This window comes from Crocodylus porosus, unplaced genomic scaffold (genome assembly GCF_001723895.1).
Source record: "Crocodylus porosus isolate Cpor-Errol unplaced genomic scaffold, CroPor_comp1, whole genome shotgun sequence".
NCBI classification, from domain to species: domain Eukaryota; kingdom Metazoa; phylum Chordata; order Crocodylia; family Crocodylidae; genus Crocodylus; species Crocodylus porosus.
Genome location: NW_017728936.1, coordinates 602,001 through 620,515, shown reverse-complemented (window position 1 = coordinate 620,515; position 18,515 = coordinate 602,001).

The following is an 18,515-nucleotide window of genomic DNA, read 5'->3' as shown; positions in this document are numbered from 1 at the left end:
GAGTGCTTGTCCATATGCTCATCCTCACTGTGTTTGTGTGCAGAGACGCATCCCAGAGAACGTGGCTCGCTGGTAAGTAACTCCTCATTTACCACCTGGAGCAAAGCAGGTAGTGATGCAGCATCTGCTAAAATTAGACATTTTCTGATCAATGATCTTAGATCATTCATACCCAAGAATTGGAAAGAAACTAGCTGAGGAGCCATCTGAATCATGAACATTAATGTTTAACAAACCTTGGGACAGTTCAAAAGGCTGGAGGACTGCCTGCACAGTTCCAATATTTGAGGAAGGTGGCCTAAGGAAGGATAAACCAGCCAGCCCATCACTGATCCAGGAAAAAATGAGCAAGGGGTTATTTGGGACTCTAGAATAAAATAAAGGCTAAATGCAATGCCAGCCCATGATGGCTTTGTGGAAGACAAGTCTTGTCAATAAATCATTTGACAAGACTGCAGATCTAGTTGATAAAGGTGACTGTTGATACAGTACACTTGGATTTCTCCATAGCATTTGACCTAGTATCGTGTGTTAATTTGATTAAGAAAACATGCAGTGGAGAGACGAAGGAAGGCAGGCACACAGCAGACGGTTTAAGAACTGACGAGGCTCATGTAGTTGTTAATGGGTCAAGACATCATCTGGTGGGTTCCCCAGGGCTTAGCTCTCAGTGCAAAACTATTACATGTTTTTATCAACAATCTTGATGATACAAGATCCTTGCAGATGACACAAAGGTGGTTTTATTGGTAACTAAGGAAGACATGTTGCTCTTACAGTGTGCTTTGAGCCACTGAGTCAAACGGCCACAATCCAACAAAATGCATTTTAACACTGCTCTAATTAAAGCACCACCGCATCTCGTGTATCAGTGCCCCAGTGTCCCCCACTTCAAAATCGCAGTGAGGGCACTTGAACTAAAGCTTATTCAACAAGCATTAGTTAAAGCACCCCGGCTACCATTTTGAAGCTCAGGGATGCTGATACATGACATGCAGAGGCTGGCTGGAGCATAGCAATTACAATGCTCCAGCAGACTTAATTAATTGAGTCTGCTCTGACATGCTGTATTGGACAATGTATTGGAGCAGCCTCACAGCACATGTACAGGCACCCTCCAATGTGTGGTACTAAATAAATATGCATTAGGCTGCCCTAATGTGCAGTAGCCCAAGCACATGTTTTTTTAGTGACACTTAATACACAGTAGCCTATTTTGCTGCGCATTAGTGTACTAGCACAGTTTGTTATGCACCCCTTTAAGGCATAGTAAAATAGGCTTCTGTGTATTAAAGCACCCACTGAGTCAGTCTGAAGGGTGTAAAAAGATGCATCAGGGAGTAGGGAGGTAAATTTTGTTTTGGTGCATAACCTTAGCTATGTCCAGTCCTGGTACCCACACTCCCACAAAGTTGTGGAAGTACAGGACAAAACTCAGAGGAGTCACCAGATCAACCCAGGAAAACATTTATTTTAATGTGAAGTCTGAGGAGTTCAGCCTGACCAGTTTATCACAGAGTATATCACAGAGCAAGCTGAGGAGTGACTTGATCCTTTTTTATTTATGTTGGAACCAGAGCCTGCTTGCAGCTGGAGGGGCAAGCTGCCATTGAGCCAAGTGGCCCCTGAGCTTTGGGGAGCCCCAGTCCTTCCCTCTGCAGCAGCGGCACCCCCCAGGGCTGCTAGCAGGTTGGAGGCAGCACCTGGCCCAATCCAACTCTTTCCTGAGCCCGCACAGGGAGCAGCACACGGCGGGCTTCCAGCAGGTGAGCTTGGGACACAGTGGGATTAGGCCAGGTGCTGCCTGTGAGCTGGGGCAGCACCTGGCCTGCTAGCAGCCTGCCTGGGTGGCCACAGGGGATGCTGCCACCATGGAGGGAAGGACCAGGGCCCCCAGCAGCTCAGGGGCAGCTCAGCCTACTGGCAGCTCACCCTGTTGGGGGAGAAAGATCACTATTTTAAACCAAATTAGAAAGCCGGCCCAAACAGCTGCTTCCTCTTGGATCTCTCCCCAGAAAGATATGGTGGGTCTTTGCCCCGTCCATATCTATCACTGGTTTTAATTAATAATCACTAAGAGAACTGCTAAAGGTATATGAATAAAACGGTGTATTAATTAACACACTTTGGAACCAGCAGTAAAGATAACTGCAAGTAGAAACACGCACAGTGACAATTCTACAAATCTGAACTTTGTCAGATACCAGGGAGATGCAAAGAAAGATTTGTTTAATGAAAGCCCTGCCAGTGTGTGGCTCTGTCTCCCCTTCCACCCAGTACCCGGAGCCTACCTACTTCTGTGTGGGTTACTGGTCACTTACAGGGACTCAGGACAGTGGTAGCCAGTATCCAGTCCCACCTAGGAGGGGTGATACTTCCACCGGCATCAGGGGAGCCGCTACTATAGACACCAATGAACTAATGGTAACTTTTAAATTAGATACAGGGGCACAGGTCAGTGTAATACCAGAATACATTATTCAAAAAATGAAAACTAAACCTGTGTACTATGAGAATAAGAAGTGAGACTTAGAGCATATAATGGGAACATGATTGCAACCAAGGGTGTTTGTGCAGTGCGTGTTAGACATGTGGAGAAACCATCCCGCAGTCTGCCTCACTGCTGCAGGCAGACAGCCCCTCCTCTGTTTCATTTACCACTGAGCCTATGTGACTGGGTGGTGGAAATTCCAGAGGGAGGGGGCAGCTCGCTCCTTCTTTGTCCTGACTGCCCACCAAACAGCCAGGTCACCTCACCGGGTGACACTGACATGTTTTAAAAGCATCCAGTGGACCTGCTTCTGGGTGGAACTTAGTGATGAGGTCACAACAAGTTATAAAAAGGGACCATCCTATCTGGGGGGAGGGGAGGGGGAGCAGAACCAAGCGGAGGCCTCCAGAACGAGCTCAGGCAGGCTTTGGATGTGTAAATGAGTAACTTACCTGACATTTACCTAGTATGTGTATGGCTATGTATTTTAGACCCATATTCAAAGGGTCTGCAAACCCCTTCTGTTTTGCTCAAGGCGTTTTTCTCTAAAGTCTCTTTGCTCTATATCTACTTCATTCCCTCTTGCCCTGAACAATAAAAGGCTACCTGCATTGCAGTAAGCTGGCTGTGGATTCCTGTGGGAAGAGGGGTCAGATAGCTGCTATAGCTCCCTTGGCTTGGTTAGCTAAGGTGGGCATGGCTTTTCACTTTCCTCCTGTACTGGAGGCTGCTTGTGAATGCTTCAAGCTAATAGAAGCACCCCAAAATCCCACAGTGGGTTAACCACCCTCCAGGTCCACAGGGTCTATGTACCCTGGGCAGCACAGAGCCCTAACAAAGACCAGATCCAGGGTGGTGGCAGTGTTTACCTCAGGCTTGCGAGTGGGCTCCAAGGAAGGGGGTCAGTTGGATGTAGGCACCCAAGGGGAGATGCGTGAAGCATGGTTTTTGGTTGGGTGCGGTGAGGTGGATGGCTCAGCACAGGAACGCCCCCTACTGGCCCACCACAAGACACATGGGTAATATAGTAAAAATTCAGTTTGTAACAGTCCCAGGAAAGCTAGTGCCAATTATTGGGTTGAAAACATGTAAAACTCTAGGTTTGATTAAGAAAATGGATGCCATTGAAGAACTAGAAAGCAAAAACACAGAAGAGGTTTATGATGTTTCAAAGCACAGGGAAACTGTTCACTGAGTACAAAATAGAATTAAGAGAACCAAATGCTCCCACCATACATGCCCCAATAAATGTTCCCCTTGTACTTAGGGAGAAACTGAAAGAGGAATTAGATAGATTCATTAACATGGACATAATAGAAAAAGTAGAGCAACTGATGTCTTTGGTTCATTGGTTCAAGGTCATAATAGAAAAAAAAGCTGGATTCTTGAGACTGTGTCTGGATCTGAAGCAAATGAACAGGTGCATCAAAAGGGAGAATTTTTCCATTCCCACCAGGGAAGAGGTTTTTGGCCACATAGCAGAAGCTAAATATTTCTCCACTTTGGATGCCTTTTCTGGGTTTTGGCAAGTTCCCCTAAAAAAGAATAGCACTAAATTATGTACCTTCAATATGTCTTTCAGAAGGTATTGCTTTCGTGGGCTTTCTTTTGGACTGTGTTCTGCATCTGAAGTATTTCACAGAAAGGTGCAACAAATTTTTGAAGGTCTTGATGTTTTATATTGATGATGTACTTGTTCGGGGAAATACTATGGAAGAACATGACTTGAAGCTAAGAAAGGTACTAGAAAGAGCTTGCAGAGCAGTTTTGAAACTGAATAAACAAAAATGCAAATTCAGGGTCAAAGAAATAACATACACTCGGGTCTCTCTTCACGTGAGGGTTGCATTCCAAAAAGACTTTGCAAAAAGTGAATTCGCATAAAGCAAATCCATTATTACGTGCAATTAATAGGGATATATACCAGCCTCGCTCTACTGCCCCCACAAACCACAACACGTTCAATCAGTAATCACACGATACAATAACTGCTGTGTGGAGAGGCTCTGAGCTCGGCATTACACGCAGGGGGTGCATCGCCAGGGCAGTGTGGGATGGGCTGGAGAAGCACCCGGTGTAGGGAAGCAGGGAGGCTGCTCGTCACTCCTGGCTTTGCCCTGCTTCCCTTCCCCGGGTGCTTCTCCAGCCTGGCAGGCACGACCCAGCATGGCTGGGAACAGCAGGGCTGGGTGGAGAGGCTATAAGCTCCCTGCTGGACTGGGTCGTACCTGCCAGGCTGCAGAGGCACTGGGGGTAGGGAAGCAGGGAACAGCAGGGCTGCAAGGAGAAGGTGCTTGCCCCACGTTGCAAGCCAGCAGCCCATGCAGCCGGCACTTCACCAAGTCAGTGTGGAGAGAGTACCTTCTCTGTACAGCCCCATTGCTCCCTGCCCCTCCGTGGCCCAGCAGGCATGACCCAGTGCAGAAGGAGAGGAGCCAAGCTGGACCCAGGACTGGGGCCAGGGCCCACTGCGCCCATGATCTGCCCCTTCCTCTTGGAAGTGTGAGCAGCAGCGAGGAGCCAGCCCTCCCCCTCCCTCGCTGAGCCGCCAGAGGCTCCGTCCTGCTCCCTGCTGGGGCCCTGCAGCTGCACATCGTGGCCCCAGACCCCAAGCACCCCCCAGCTGCACAACAGCCCCAGCCCTGCCCAGCTCCCTCCCTACAGGGGCTTCAATCCCCCTCTTCCCCCTACTTACCTGTCGGAGCTGCCCTCAAGGCTACCTGGGGCCACGTGCATGTACTGTACATGCGCATGGCACGCCCCATCTCACCCCCTTTCTTCTGCTTCCTCCCAGCTCCCTTCAGGATGAAACTCTGCCAGCCTGCAGGGAGCTCATTGCTGACGGACCTTGCATAAGATCGTATTTTTCTCAAACAAAGTGAATGTCTGGTATGAATAAGGTAGATGAATATAAATACATTTGCATAAAGAGAGGCCCGAGTGTATTTGGGACAAAAACTCTCTGAGATAGGTGTGCAAGTCGATCCTGCAAGGGTTAAAGCCTTTAAAAACATGCCACCCCCTGACAGATAAGGAAGGAGTGCAGAGATGATCAATGAATGATCAGTTTTGTAGGGAAATATCTACCTAACTTAGCAGATTTGAGATTCCTGTCACAGATAAAATTTGGGCACTAATTGCAGAACCTACTGCTCAGGACACCACATTGCAAAAAGTGATAACAGTTATTTGTGCTGGTTGGCCTGGAAAACATATAACTAGCCCCTACTCTCAGGTCAAGGAAGAGTGTCAGTACTAGATGGCGTTTTGTTCAAAGGCTCATGACTTGTTGTTCCAGCAGTGCTAAAGAAAGACATGTTAAACAGAATTCATGAGGGGCATCTCGGCCTTGAAAAATGCAAAAAGAGAGCAAGGAGTGCTTTATATTGGCCCAACATAAATAATGACATAGAAGATGCTGTAAAGGCTTGTACAGTGTGCCTAAAGTACAGCTCAGCACAAAGGAAAGAGCCCGTAGCTCCGTGGTATCAAGTGGGCATTGACTTATTCATGCATGTAGGAAAAATTATGTATTCGTGCTGAATTATTACTCTCAGTATCCTGAAACTGCATTGCTCGAAAGCACAACAGCATACCACAACATAACTCACATCAGTTTGATTTTTGCTAGACATGGCATTCCACAAATTGTGAGAACAGACAACGGACCTCAGTTCAAGTATTTTGAGTTTAAAGAGTTTGCAAACAAATTTGGATTTTGTGACAACACGGCAAGTCCAAATTACCCACAATCCAATGATCTAGTGGAAAATGGAGTACAAATAGTGTAGAAATTGTGGAAAAAAGCTCTAGATTCACACGCCAATGTTTACCTGTCAGTCTTAAATTACAGAGCATGAAACATGGATTGTCCCCAGCAAAAATGCTGTTTAACAGGAAACTCAAAAACCATGCTACCAAATCTTGTGAAGGATGCTCATCAGAATGAAAAGCAAGATGTGAAAACATTAAAAAATTTATACAGACTCAAAACAAAAATGGTACTAGGACAGGGGTTCCACAACTGCACAACAAAGGCATGGTGCTTATTTCAGATGGACGAACGTGGAAACAAAAAGCACTAGTTTCCCATCGCATAGCTCCCAGATCCTATAAAGTAGTCACACTGGAAGGACAGGTGTTAAGAAGGAACAGATGACACTTGCAGCTTGTAAAGGGGAGAAAAGAAGCAGCATCGCGAGCTTCACCAGAGGAAGCAGAGCTACCATCAAAGCAACAAGAAGTGACAGAGGAGATTGACAATGACACAGAAGCAGAGACATCTGAACAAGGAAACCAACCAAGAACTGAACCAATAAGCACTGAGAATGCAGAGAAACTGAGACAGTCATTAGAGTGAAAAAGCCAACACAAAGACTAACAGTGACCTGTTTAAATGTGCTGTAATGATGGGTTGAACTAAATTGCCCATGTTAGTATTATATGAGGATATGTCATATGCAAAGAGGGAAGAGTGTTGTGTGTAAGCTGTTACTTTTCCGGGGGATTGCAGGAGGGAACAGCAGAATGGGAGGCAAGGTACTTACTGCTTTCTGAAGAAAACAAGCTTTATCATTCTATAAGCTTAACTTTGTGGTCTTTTGTGAACAACACAATGCACATGGGTATCTAAGTGTCAGAAATACTGCTTACACACGGAGTAAATGTCTATTCCTATCCATGTGGCCTGTGTGTGTGGGCAGCTATGTATGAATGCCGACTGGGTATATGTGCTGGGGAATAGCAAGAGCTCCCGTCTTTTCCTGGCCAGAGAGGAGAGTGACTAGGAGTTGTCCTGTGGCATGGCGGTTACAGTGCTGTGCTGGGAAGTTAGAGACACCCAGGTTCATGCTCCCACCCTTGGCAAGGAGAACCTAGACCCCAGCCAGGATCTCCAGCTTCACAGGTGAATGCCCTAGAGGTACTAGGGGAAAAAAGATGGAGATGTGCAGTAGGGGTGTGCGAAGCTTCGGGTCCTGATTCAAGTTGGAGGAGATTTGGCCCAATTCAGTGGCTGGATCTCCAAATGGAATCAGGGGACGAATTGAAAGGTCCAAATTGATTCAAAGCTCTCCGAATTGATTCGGAAAAGATTTGGAGAGCTTTGGAGATTCAGGCAGTCCCCACTCGCTGCAGTAGGGAACTGGACCTAGACTCTGAGCTGGTAAGTGGGGGGGGGCTGGAGGAGGAGAGAGGACCATGGGGGGGACCCCTGCCCCATCCCCTGCCTGCTCCCCCAGCCCTCCCAACCCCTGCCTGCTCTCCCAGCCCCCAACCCCCATGGCTGCTCCGCCCACACCAGCTCCTAGTGCTTTAAGAAAAAGCCCCCACTCACTGGCTGCTGCCCCACACTGCATGGGGAGCTCTGCGACAAACCCCCGATTCCCGCCCCCCTTCCTAACCTCCCCATGGCTACGTCAACTGTCCCAGCCCCGGCCTTTTAAGAACCCCCGCCCCAAAATACCCAAACTCACCAGCTCCTGCAGCGACCTCGGGGCTTCTGGGGGCACGTGCAGAGCATCCCATGCAGTGTGGGGCAGTGGGGGGGCAGCAGGGATTGCCCCCCGCTGGGCAGGAGCTGGTGAGTGGAGGCTTTTTTTTTTTCAAAGAGCTGGGAGCTGGGGCGGGCGGGGGATGGGGCCCATATGATTCAGAGTTTCGGCTAATTTGGCAGCAGCCAAATCTCCAAATCAGATTCAGCCGAATTGATTTGGGACAGTGATTTGAATCACCGTCCCCTGAATCAACTAAATCCAAATCTGAGTCTAAAGCAAATACTAGCTGCTTCACACAGGCCTAATGTGCAGCCCTTTCCTGTCCCTGAGTCTAGGCGCAGCAGCCATGAATTTTGACTGACTCCATTTTGGGGCATTTAAAACCACTACATGTCCAGAAGGGGCCTGTGTGTCTGCATTTTCACATGCAGTCCTCCATACATGCAGGCTCCATGACCGGGAACAGAACGCCAACCTGTACGTACATGGCATTTTTGGCACATGGACAACATGGCACAAATGCCCTGCAGACAACCAAATCTGAACACTTAGCCAGCCATGAGGGGAAAATAATGTTACCCTTGTGTCTGCTTTGTTCGTATTAAAACTTTATTTACTAATTTCTCAGTCCGTGGCACTGAGACTTTCCGCAAAAAAGGGAAGTCTGGTCACCAGTCCTGAAATTGTAAAGGGGAAAGCCAAGTGTGCATGAATTAGTCACTTTGCTGCCTTCTGGTGGATAACTAACAGGCAGGGCCCCTTCTCTTGGGGTCCCTGCCCACAGATCCAGGCTGTTGTCTGTTTTGGGTAAATACCCTAGTGACCAGCTCTATGCATGGGCTCTCCACGCTGGGAGGTGGGGAAGGGCTCAATGCTCTCTACTCCCACTGGAAAGCTTTAGAGCCAGAAAACAGTACATTGCTCCATGGCAGAGGGACGCTGTTCCCCAGCCCAGTCCCCACGTGATGATGGAGCTCTCAGCTTTGGTCAGGGTCTTGTTTGCTCACAGGGCTCCTTGTTCCAGCTGCTTATTGAGTCTTTTATCAGGCTGTGCTTGTTCACGGAAGCTGAGGGAGGCCCCAGAGTCCTCGGCAGATGAGCCAAGCAGGGTGCTGTGGGGCAGCTGGTTCCCACAGCGCGTCTGTAGGAGACAATGAAAGGAATGTCTCCTAGAGCAAGGTAGCTGCTGGACTCCCATGCTCAGTGGCCAGTGGATTAGGAGCATTAGGAATTACCAGGATGCAGTCAGCAGCACTGTTTGCATCCCCCCTCAGCCTCTGTCTCCAACCTTTCAAACAAAGAGCTGAACAAACAGCATCATCAACCCAGCCACTCCCCTTGCTGGTTTGTCAGGAGGATGCAGTCCCAGCCTCCCCTCTGTGCCCACACAAGCCAGGCTCTAATTAACCTGAGAACTGCATAGCTCTGCTGGCTGATGGGCACGGGCATCTCCAGCTGAGTTTGCAGAATGACCGGAGGAAGGAGAGCGGTTAGTGGCAGGGCCTGGAGCTGCTTCCCCAACATGGTGTGGAGCTGAGCTGCTGTGTGGTGGGACAGAGCAACACTGGGAGGAGTTTATTGGTCATCGAGTGCTAAATGAAAGACATGTGTGGTGTCAGATGGGTTGGAGCCTTCTTGGAAGGTAACTGCAGACACCCCGCAATCGGGACTCAAAACCCAGCCCCTGCAGCCTCCAGGAGCCTTGCTCTTGGCCTGAGCTGTTCACAAGGATGCAGGTGCAGACCCATTCCCACCCCCCACCTCTAGCCCAGAGGGACTGCCCCCCATTTAGGGGCCTGAGCCAACCAAGGTTGGACAAAATATAGAAGTGTAAAACTGACAGGGGCCTCCTGGGCCACAGAGTCCGATCCCCTTCTCAGAGGCAATTGCTAATGCAAGGAACCCCCAGTGTTGCCCCTCCAAACCTCCCAGACAGCCTCAAGGCTCAGCACTTGAAACACCAGGAGCACCCTCACGCCTTCCAGGGAGCTGAGGGCACTGCCATTGTGCCAACAGGGAAGTTGTTGGCTCAGAGATGCTCAGAAGATCCTAGGAAGAGGACCATACCCAGGCTTCAGAGAAAAATGAAACCCCCGCAGTCACTGTCAATCTGATCTAGAGAGAAAATTCCTCCCTGAACCTAAATTTGGTGATTGGACTGACCCTGAGTGGAAGTACTTGGAGTTTTCTAAGTACCAGCAGAAGCACTGGTGCACCATGGTCGAAATCCCCACCTAAGCAGTGACCAACATCCCAATATTTCAGAGCAAAGCATAAAATGAAAATAAAACAACCAACAGAAGTCAACTTCGTTCACAAGGGGGAAAAAATCCTTCCTTGCCACTACAAGCAACCAGCAAATGCTCTGAAGCATGAGACCACCACCTATGACACTAGAAAACCTTTACCACGTAGCATCTTTACACCTCAGATGGAGATATATGACTGCACAAATCACACACAGGGATTGTTGAGCCAGAACTTTGTTTGATCATAATTTCCCTTCATTAAAATTGTCTAGTTCGTTCTTGAAGTGATTCGAGTTCTTTGTCCCTACCTCTTGGTTTCATAGTAGTTAGGGGTCAGAAGGGACCTAAATAGATCATCTAGTCTGTCCCCCCGCCACTGGCTGGAGCACACACTGGGATCACATGACCCCAGACAGGTGCTCATCCAACCTCTTTCTGAATTTACCCAAGGTAGGAGCGAGGACCACTTCCCTAGGAAGCTGGTGCCAGATCCTGGCCACCCTAACAGTGAAATAGTGCCTCCTAATCTCTAACCTGAACCTGAGCTTCTGGCCATAGTTCCTCATCACCCCAGGTGCTGCTGGGGGGAATAGGACCTTTCCTATTTGCTGCTGATCTCCCCTAACGAGTTTGTAGGCACTCACCAAGTCCCCCCTCAGCCTCCGCTTGCTGAGGCTGAACAGGTCCCTCAGCCTCTCCTCATAGGGCCTGCCCTGTTGCCCTCCAACCAAGTGGGTGGCCCTGCTCTGAACCCCCACAAGGCAGGCCACATCTTTCTTAAAGTGTGGTGCCCAGGACTGCATGCAGTACTCCCACTGAGGCCGGACCATTGAGGCGTAGAGGGGGAGTATCGCCTCTCTGGACCGGCTTGAGATGCATCTTTGGATGCACAAGGTGCGGTTGGCTTTGCTGGCTGTGGTCTGGCATTGGCGACTCATGTTCATCTTGGAGTCAATAATGGAAGATCATTGTTTGGAAGATCATTCCAGATTTCACTGCTCTGGTAAGAAGAAGTCATCTAATTTACAATCTAAACTTATTCATAACCACTTTGTAGCCATTTGATCTCAATTTATCTTTGATTAATTATGTCTCCTCTATTGATCTTGTCTTAAAGAAGGATACTATAGTAGTATGAAATGATTTTCCTCTGACAAATCCCTGTGGTTTTGTCCCATGTTCTAGTTTTTTTCCATATCTTTGACTCTTTTTCTTTCAGTAGATTCACTTTGCACTGAAGAACCTGAGCTAGTCCCTGTTATTCACTGTGCTACAGTATTGGATACCTTTTCATTCCTGCATGGGTTTTAAATGCCTTTGAGTTAACCTTCGGGCATACTGGATACCGGCCGTGCTGGCTGTGGGTGGTCGCTGCCCCTAGCCCTGTCTGGTGAACACACAAGCATCTCTCACACAAACACTCTTTAGAGACATGGGTCCTGTGGAGACTGACAGCTGGGATGAGCAGCTGGCCTGTAACTGCTTCTCAGAGCTTTAGATTGGCCACCCCTTCAATGGGGATAACAGTGCCCGCCTTGGTAAATGGCATGAAATAGCACACTTGGTGGCAGCAACCCCTTCCAGGAGTCCTCCACTACTGTACCCACCATGCAGGTCTCTAGCTGGAAGATCCCAGCGTGGCGTGTGCAGGCAGCCCCCTAGGACATCCCTCCCTGGCTCAGCAGCTGGGTGGTGGAGGACTGTACTGGGTGGTGGAGGACAGTTAACAAACACAAAGCAAGTGGCTCTCTGGCAGTGCCACAGAAGGTTATTGTCTTCCCCCTCCAGCTCCAGCCTGAGTGACCCAGGCTGTGATAGCACTGACAGCACTAGGGCTTGGGACAAGTGGTGGTTAGGAAAGGAGCAGGGAGCTGGTGAGCTTCCTGCTGTACTACCTTGCAAGGCTGAGAGCCATATTTAGCTGTGTTAGTCTGAAGTTAAGTAAGGCTAGGGACAAACTGAAAAGGCTTGAGCCTGAAATGATTCAACCTTTGCAGGTTAGTCTAACCTGGCTAGGCTGAACCGGTTTCCAACCAAACAGACATTCTCTCGGGACCGAGGAAATTCAGGCACATGCCTGCAGTGGCTCAGGCTGGAAGCTGGAGGGGAGGGAGGCACTAGAGCAGCCCTCCCTTCCCTTGCAGAGTTGAGCTGAGGGGGCTGTGGCCAGGCCCCGCAGGGCTCTGACTATGGAGGGGTGTAAACCCCCAGCCTGCCTGCAGTCCCAGGCTTTTCCTGGCTTGCTGTTCAAGGGGAGTGTTGCCAGACCCGAGTCCCCTGCTAGCACTCTGAGGCAAGGGGAGGGGGGGTGCCGTGCGCACATCTGTTGATGATACGGAGCTTTTCAATCTCCCTCTCTGCTTCTGTATCCTGTCTGCAGCAAACTGACAGGCAAGCAAGCCTCCCTCAGGCCCTCCAGCTATACTAATATGTATTCCAGGTCCCTCCACTCTCACATTTGGCTCCTCCCTGCTGGAGAAGGAAGTGCTGCTTCTTCTACTTGCATTTCCCCATAGAAATGTCAACATTGCCCAGATATGCCGAACTGGGCCTGGGTAGGGTACAGGAGAAGGGGCTGCTGCCTTTCTCCAAAGTGTTCCTTACACATCAGAGTTAAATAAAAATTAAGTGAAAATCAGAGCCAGCTCCCTAGAGGAGAAGGCAGAGGCAGCTATTTTGTGTCCCCTAGACTCCTACGGCAAAAAGCAAAAGCACATGGCAGGAACTGAGGGAAAGGGGTTATGTAACATGAGACCCCAGAATGGGAAATCAGCTCTGCCCTTTGAGGAAGAAAGGACTCCCGAGATGTCTGCAGAGGTAATAAGGACAGCTCTGCAGACACAGGGAGCAGATTTCCAAGTGCTCAGCTTTAGGTTAGTGGTTGGTTTTGTGAACATACACAGGTTGTTCCCTACATCCCCACATGCCCAGATAGGCCTAGTGTGCTGATGTCCATCCCACCCTGGCTCTGTCAAGCATGGAGGGATGGACCATACCATACACTGGAAGGTGTGTTTTCAAAAATAAAATCCTTGCCCTGTGTGCAATATGTGGCTGAGTTTGGGGCATGCTCCTTCCACCTTCTCAGCCCTATCTTCCCTGCTCTGTGTTGGGAGGATTTGTGAATCAAGATTTTAACAGGTTCCACTCAGCTTCCCTTAAGCATGTGACAGCCTGTAGGGCCTAAAGGGTGGGAGGTGTCTGCAGAATCTCAAGGGCTTTTACACAGTGCTGGTGTGGTTCTCTGCCACCCTGGTCACCATGAGCCCAGATGCTTGCCCACGTGGTCCCTCCTCTGATCTGTTCAGAGCACTAGACTGCAGAGCAAGGAATTGGAGTAGGAAGCAGCTGCCGGAGTACAGACATGCCACTGGTGCCAAATGGTGCTTGTCTCTGTAAGTACAGGGGCTGGAATGCACCCTGGCTCTAGCTGATAGGCCCCGCTCTTTTGCCCAGTGAAGCCCCATGTTGCCCCAGAGGTTCAGTCTGCATGTCCACACGGCAGCTTCCCATCATCACTCGGGAGCCTGCAGAGGGGAGCAGGTGTTTTCCAAACCCTCTGCACAGGACCTGGGGTGGGCACTGTAGTGCTCTGCACAGTGAGCTGAGCCATGCAGTTGGCTTGCCAGGAAGGTGCTGCCCTGCTGATCAGAGGGGAGAAGAGCGTCTTGCAGTGTCTGTCCAGCGGTTTCCCCATGCGTTGAGCTCCACCTCTGGGCTCTGCTTTGGTTCCCATCTGTCGTGTGTCCCAGGCAGGGCCAGCATCTCCCTAAGATGGGGCTGTTTTACCCTCCTCCCCCTGCAGCAGCCAAGTTATCCCAGTCCTGCTCTCAGGTCCTCCCAGCTCCCCTTCCCCGCATCTGACTGCAGGCCACCTTCCAGGAGGTGTTGCTGGGCAGGCCTGGCAGGGTTCCCACCAGGGTTCACGATGTAGCGGTCACGGTGATTGTAACATCAACTGGGGGGTCCTCGGCAGCGACTTCTGGAGCTGAAGGAGCCTCCTGTGTCATGGCAGGTGGTGCTGAACTGCCCTCTGCAAAAAGCAGGAACACACATGCTCAGGGAGTCACTTGAGGAGCAGACTGCTGCATCTCCAGGGGCTTTGGTGAGGTGTGAAGCTAGCAGGCATCGCTATATACCCTATTGCCCTCCTATAGCAGCTCAGGTGCTCTGCTAGCCTGTGGCTAGACCATGCATTGCATCCAGGCACAAGCACCTTTAACCTCCTGCTCCAGGGCCCAAATCAGCCCCTTTCCTGGGGCTAAGGTTATTCCATAACTGGTCCCTGCTTTGGGGTCTCCTGTCCCATCTGATCTTGGCTCCTCAGGGAGGTGGGGCACTAGACTTGCGCTGCTACCTCCGTGCAAAGGACTCAAAGTCTCCCTGCGTACCATTTGCAGCTCTCCGGGTAGCAGGAGGATCCAGACATGGATACGTGTGAAAGGCAGGCTCCTCCCCACACAGCCCTGTCTCCAAACAGGTCAGCATCACTCACACGTGTGCTCCCCCGTTACCTGCTGATGCCTCTGCCACAGGGGCAGCAGAGGCTGCTGTGCCGCTGAGCCCCTCGCCTCCTCTGTCTTCCATGCCTGATGCAGTCTCAGCGTCTTCTGGTGTGCTGATGTGCTCACGTACCTCCAGGCCAGCCCTGGAGAGCAGTGGATCATATGCAGCTATTGGAACAACATCTCCCAGCGCTCCAGCCTTGCAAGAGGAGGGCTCTGGGGCAGGGGAGGAACCACCAGGGAGCTGGACCCCGGCAGGATCTTGAAGGCAGGGAGGGGCTGAGTGGGAGCAAGGGCATGAGCGCAGTGGGGAAGGGGGCGATGAGGCAGAGGGGCTGCAGTAGGAGAAGGGGCTGTATGGGGTGGGGAAGGAAGAGACATGTGGGGGGAGGCCTGGAAGGGAGAGGGGCACAGTGAGGGTGGGCACAGCTGTGAGGGGTGCGGGGGTGGCAGGGTGGGGGCTGTCTGTGCCACTTACATTCGGAGGAGCATGTCGTGCAGCCCTGGGGAATAACATAGGGAAAGAAGCTGTTGGTCACAACAGACCCCTGGCCATATACCCCTCCCTGGCCACACTGGAGTCCTGCCTGGCCCGGGGTCAAAGCTTCCATGGAAGTGAGGGCACAATCCTTTGAAGCCATGGCTAGTGGCCATGCCTCCCTGTCCTGGGGCATGAAAGCCTTGACCTCTCTTTGGCCATATGATGGGGAAGTTTACTTACTTCCTTGGCCCCTGCACTTGGCTCTGTGTCATGGGAGCAGCAGCCCTCTGCCTTTTTACCTTCGCTTGGCTTCCTGTCCATTCAAATTCTGGTCAGCCTCAAGGTCTAATTTCCTTAAATGTGGCCTTGGGACACCATGGCTAGTGGCCCAGTCCAGCTGCACGGCTTAGATACTATGTTCCCTGTCCTAGCCCCATGCCCTCCGCTGCACTTGCCCTCCCTGACCCATCGCTCTCTGCCCACAAGCAGGCCCCACAGGATGGCTGCCAGGGCCCCTCACCCAGCTGCAGGGGGTCCCCAGCCAAGCCCACCACTCACTTGGGTTGTTCGCGCGGTTCCGGATGAGGTACTGAAACACCAGAAGAGAGAGCACTGTCGCCACTATCATCCCTGCCACCGCGGCCCCAATCACGGCAGGGTAGGCATTGAAAGGTGGATCAGCTGGAAGAGAGTAGGCTAGCGTTCAGCATAGTGCAGCCGGTGCTGAGGGAGGTCCGTGTGCCAGAAGCCCGTGCGAGCGGGGAGGGTGGCAGAGCTGCAGTTTAACTGCCCAGCTGTGGGCCATGACACAGGCTGTACAGCTCCCTGCTGCAAATGGCTTCAGCCTCAGATGCCTCAGGCCAGCTAAAGGGGTTGGTTGTACACATGGGTGTAGTGCTCTCACTGAGCTCCTGTTCCACCTCAGGGTGCAGCACTGTCCAGGCTTTGCTATGCTGCACAGTGTCAGGGGAAGCAATGTCCTTCCCGAACAAGGACCTCTCAGCACATCACCAGTAGGAATTAACCCTCACAACCCCTCCATGCAGGAAATGGTATAATCTCCTCCTCAGCCTGAAGCACACAGGCAAAGAGACTTGCCAAAGGCCATTTAGTGAGTCAGTGGCAAAGCACAGAACCCAGGCGTCAAGCCCGCCCTAGACCTGTGCTTCAACCGCTGGAGTGAAGCTAGTCCTCCTACTGAGGCCATTTGTCAGAGGTCACAGCCACTCCAACATGGAAGAGATTCTGGGCCTGTATTTCTTTCTGCGGGAGCTCGGATGCATAAAGGGCACCCCAACATTGAAAGTGGGCATTTCGTTCGAATTGCTAGGTCACTCCTCATGCCAGCTGGGGTCACTGTGGGCTCTTGCCCCATTCTTTGATTAAAACCCAATGCAACAGGTTGGATCTGTGCAAAGATAATTCAGTGCATGACACTCACTCCTTCTCCCTGAGGGCTGCAGGCAAGTTAGTGCTGGGCTATTTTACGAGCTGGGGAAGAAATAGAACCTGGGTGTCCTGACTCCCAGCCCATCTGCCTCTCTGCAGTGCCACCTGCCCACAGGGCCCACTGGCTGAAGGATAAGGGTATCAGTGGCAGGAGTGACGCCACTGGACTGGCAGACATAGTGGTGGCAGTGCAGGGCAAGCTGCCCCTCTATCCCCTGCCACCAGGAGAGTAATCATCAGCTGCTTTCCTTTTCTATCTCAGACTCAGGCGAGCAGCCACCACACCCAGCACCTGCCAAAGGAGAGAGTGTTTAGTTTTCACTGTAGCTCGTGTCTCTTCAAACAAGAGCCATCTCTGATGGCATGGTTGGTCCTGCAGAGCACTCAAACCTCCCCCAGCTCGTCCAACTCCTGTTAACACGAGGAAGTGGCCAGATCAGACTGAAACACTGGGTTCAGTCTGCACAGCTAGATGGTCAGGAGAAGTCCTCTTGAAGGCATTTGTAGACTGCTCCCAGGTCTAGGGCTGCGGCAGGACACAGTGGTGGCTCAGGCCCTTCTCTGCACTCAAAGCCGTGGTTCTCTTGCCCTGGAGCACCCCGGGCAGCCTTGTACAGATGACTGGATCTTCCCGTGACCCCACCTCCTGCTGCTCTGCCCTGCTCTGCTCAGACTGGGGAGCCCTCGGAGGCAGGACTGTCCTGCACTGTGCATACTGAGCATCTCAGAGGCACTGCGTCCCCCCCCCGCTGTGACAATCCCTCTGCAAGAGAATTACTGAGATTTTAAATAAACTCTCTTCAGCAGCCGCTCCTGGCCCTTCTGCTCTGCCATGGGCTCCTTGCTGCAGAGGCCCCATCTGGTTTCAATATCAGCTGTTTTTTCAGAAAAATCACTCATTGTTTCCTTTTGCATTTCATTTTCAGTTTGCACCTTACATGAGCCGTCCCCAGCTGGACTTAGGCATGTTTCCACAGCTGTTGTCCTTGTGGAGAGCTCAGCCATGGCTTTTCAGCATGGTCTAACCAGCACTTACAGCACCAAACTGTCAGGACCTCTGGTTTCCATTCCCAGCTCTACTACTGACTAGAAGAGCAGGCTGGACTGCCAGTAAAATTCCTGGTCTATGCCTCAGTGTCCCCACCTCCCCAATGTCTCTTACCTTCAGGGAGGAGGGAGCCATGTGGTTTAAAGCTTGCCCATGAAAGGGACCAGAGAAGGACAAAGCAGCATTATGTTTTCCATCTGCAAAGCAAGGGTTTGCTCTTCCTTCTCTTGTATAAAGAGCTGTTGCCTCAGCCTCTCTCCTGCTCACGTCCTTCACCTCCAGGATACACTGGTGAAGATGAGCACTCAGCTGGGATGATCTAGTTGGGGATGGTTGGACTAGCTGACCTCCTCAGGTCCCTTCCAACCCTCATTTTCTGTGATTCTGTGATTCTAACTAGCTCCCTGCCGGAGGCTCCCTAGGGTCATGGTGCTGAGAAAGATTTGAAAATATGTCCCTATCCTGAAAAGTGACTTGGCAAGCACTGCAGCACAGCTGTCTGTATTCAGCTTATGGGGAAGAGGATGGTTTCCCTAACTGCCCTCCCTGCAAACTCCACCTGAGATGTGAGGATGAACAGAGACAGACAACACCTAAGCTGGTATAATTCGCCCTGTGGAGAGTTAACCCTTGCCTCTGTCAAGAGGCACTCTACACCACGAGTGAAATTTGTCTGCTACTTTTTTTTACTCTGGTGCAATGACCATGGAGCAGGCCGCAGCTCCCTCTCCAGCACTGAGCTGGCTCTAGCAGGGGCCTTGAGCTGCCAGCTCTTTGGGGCCAGGCTGGTCTGTTTG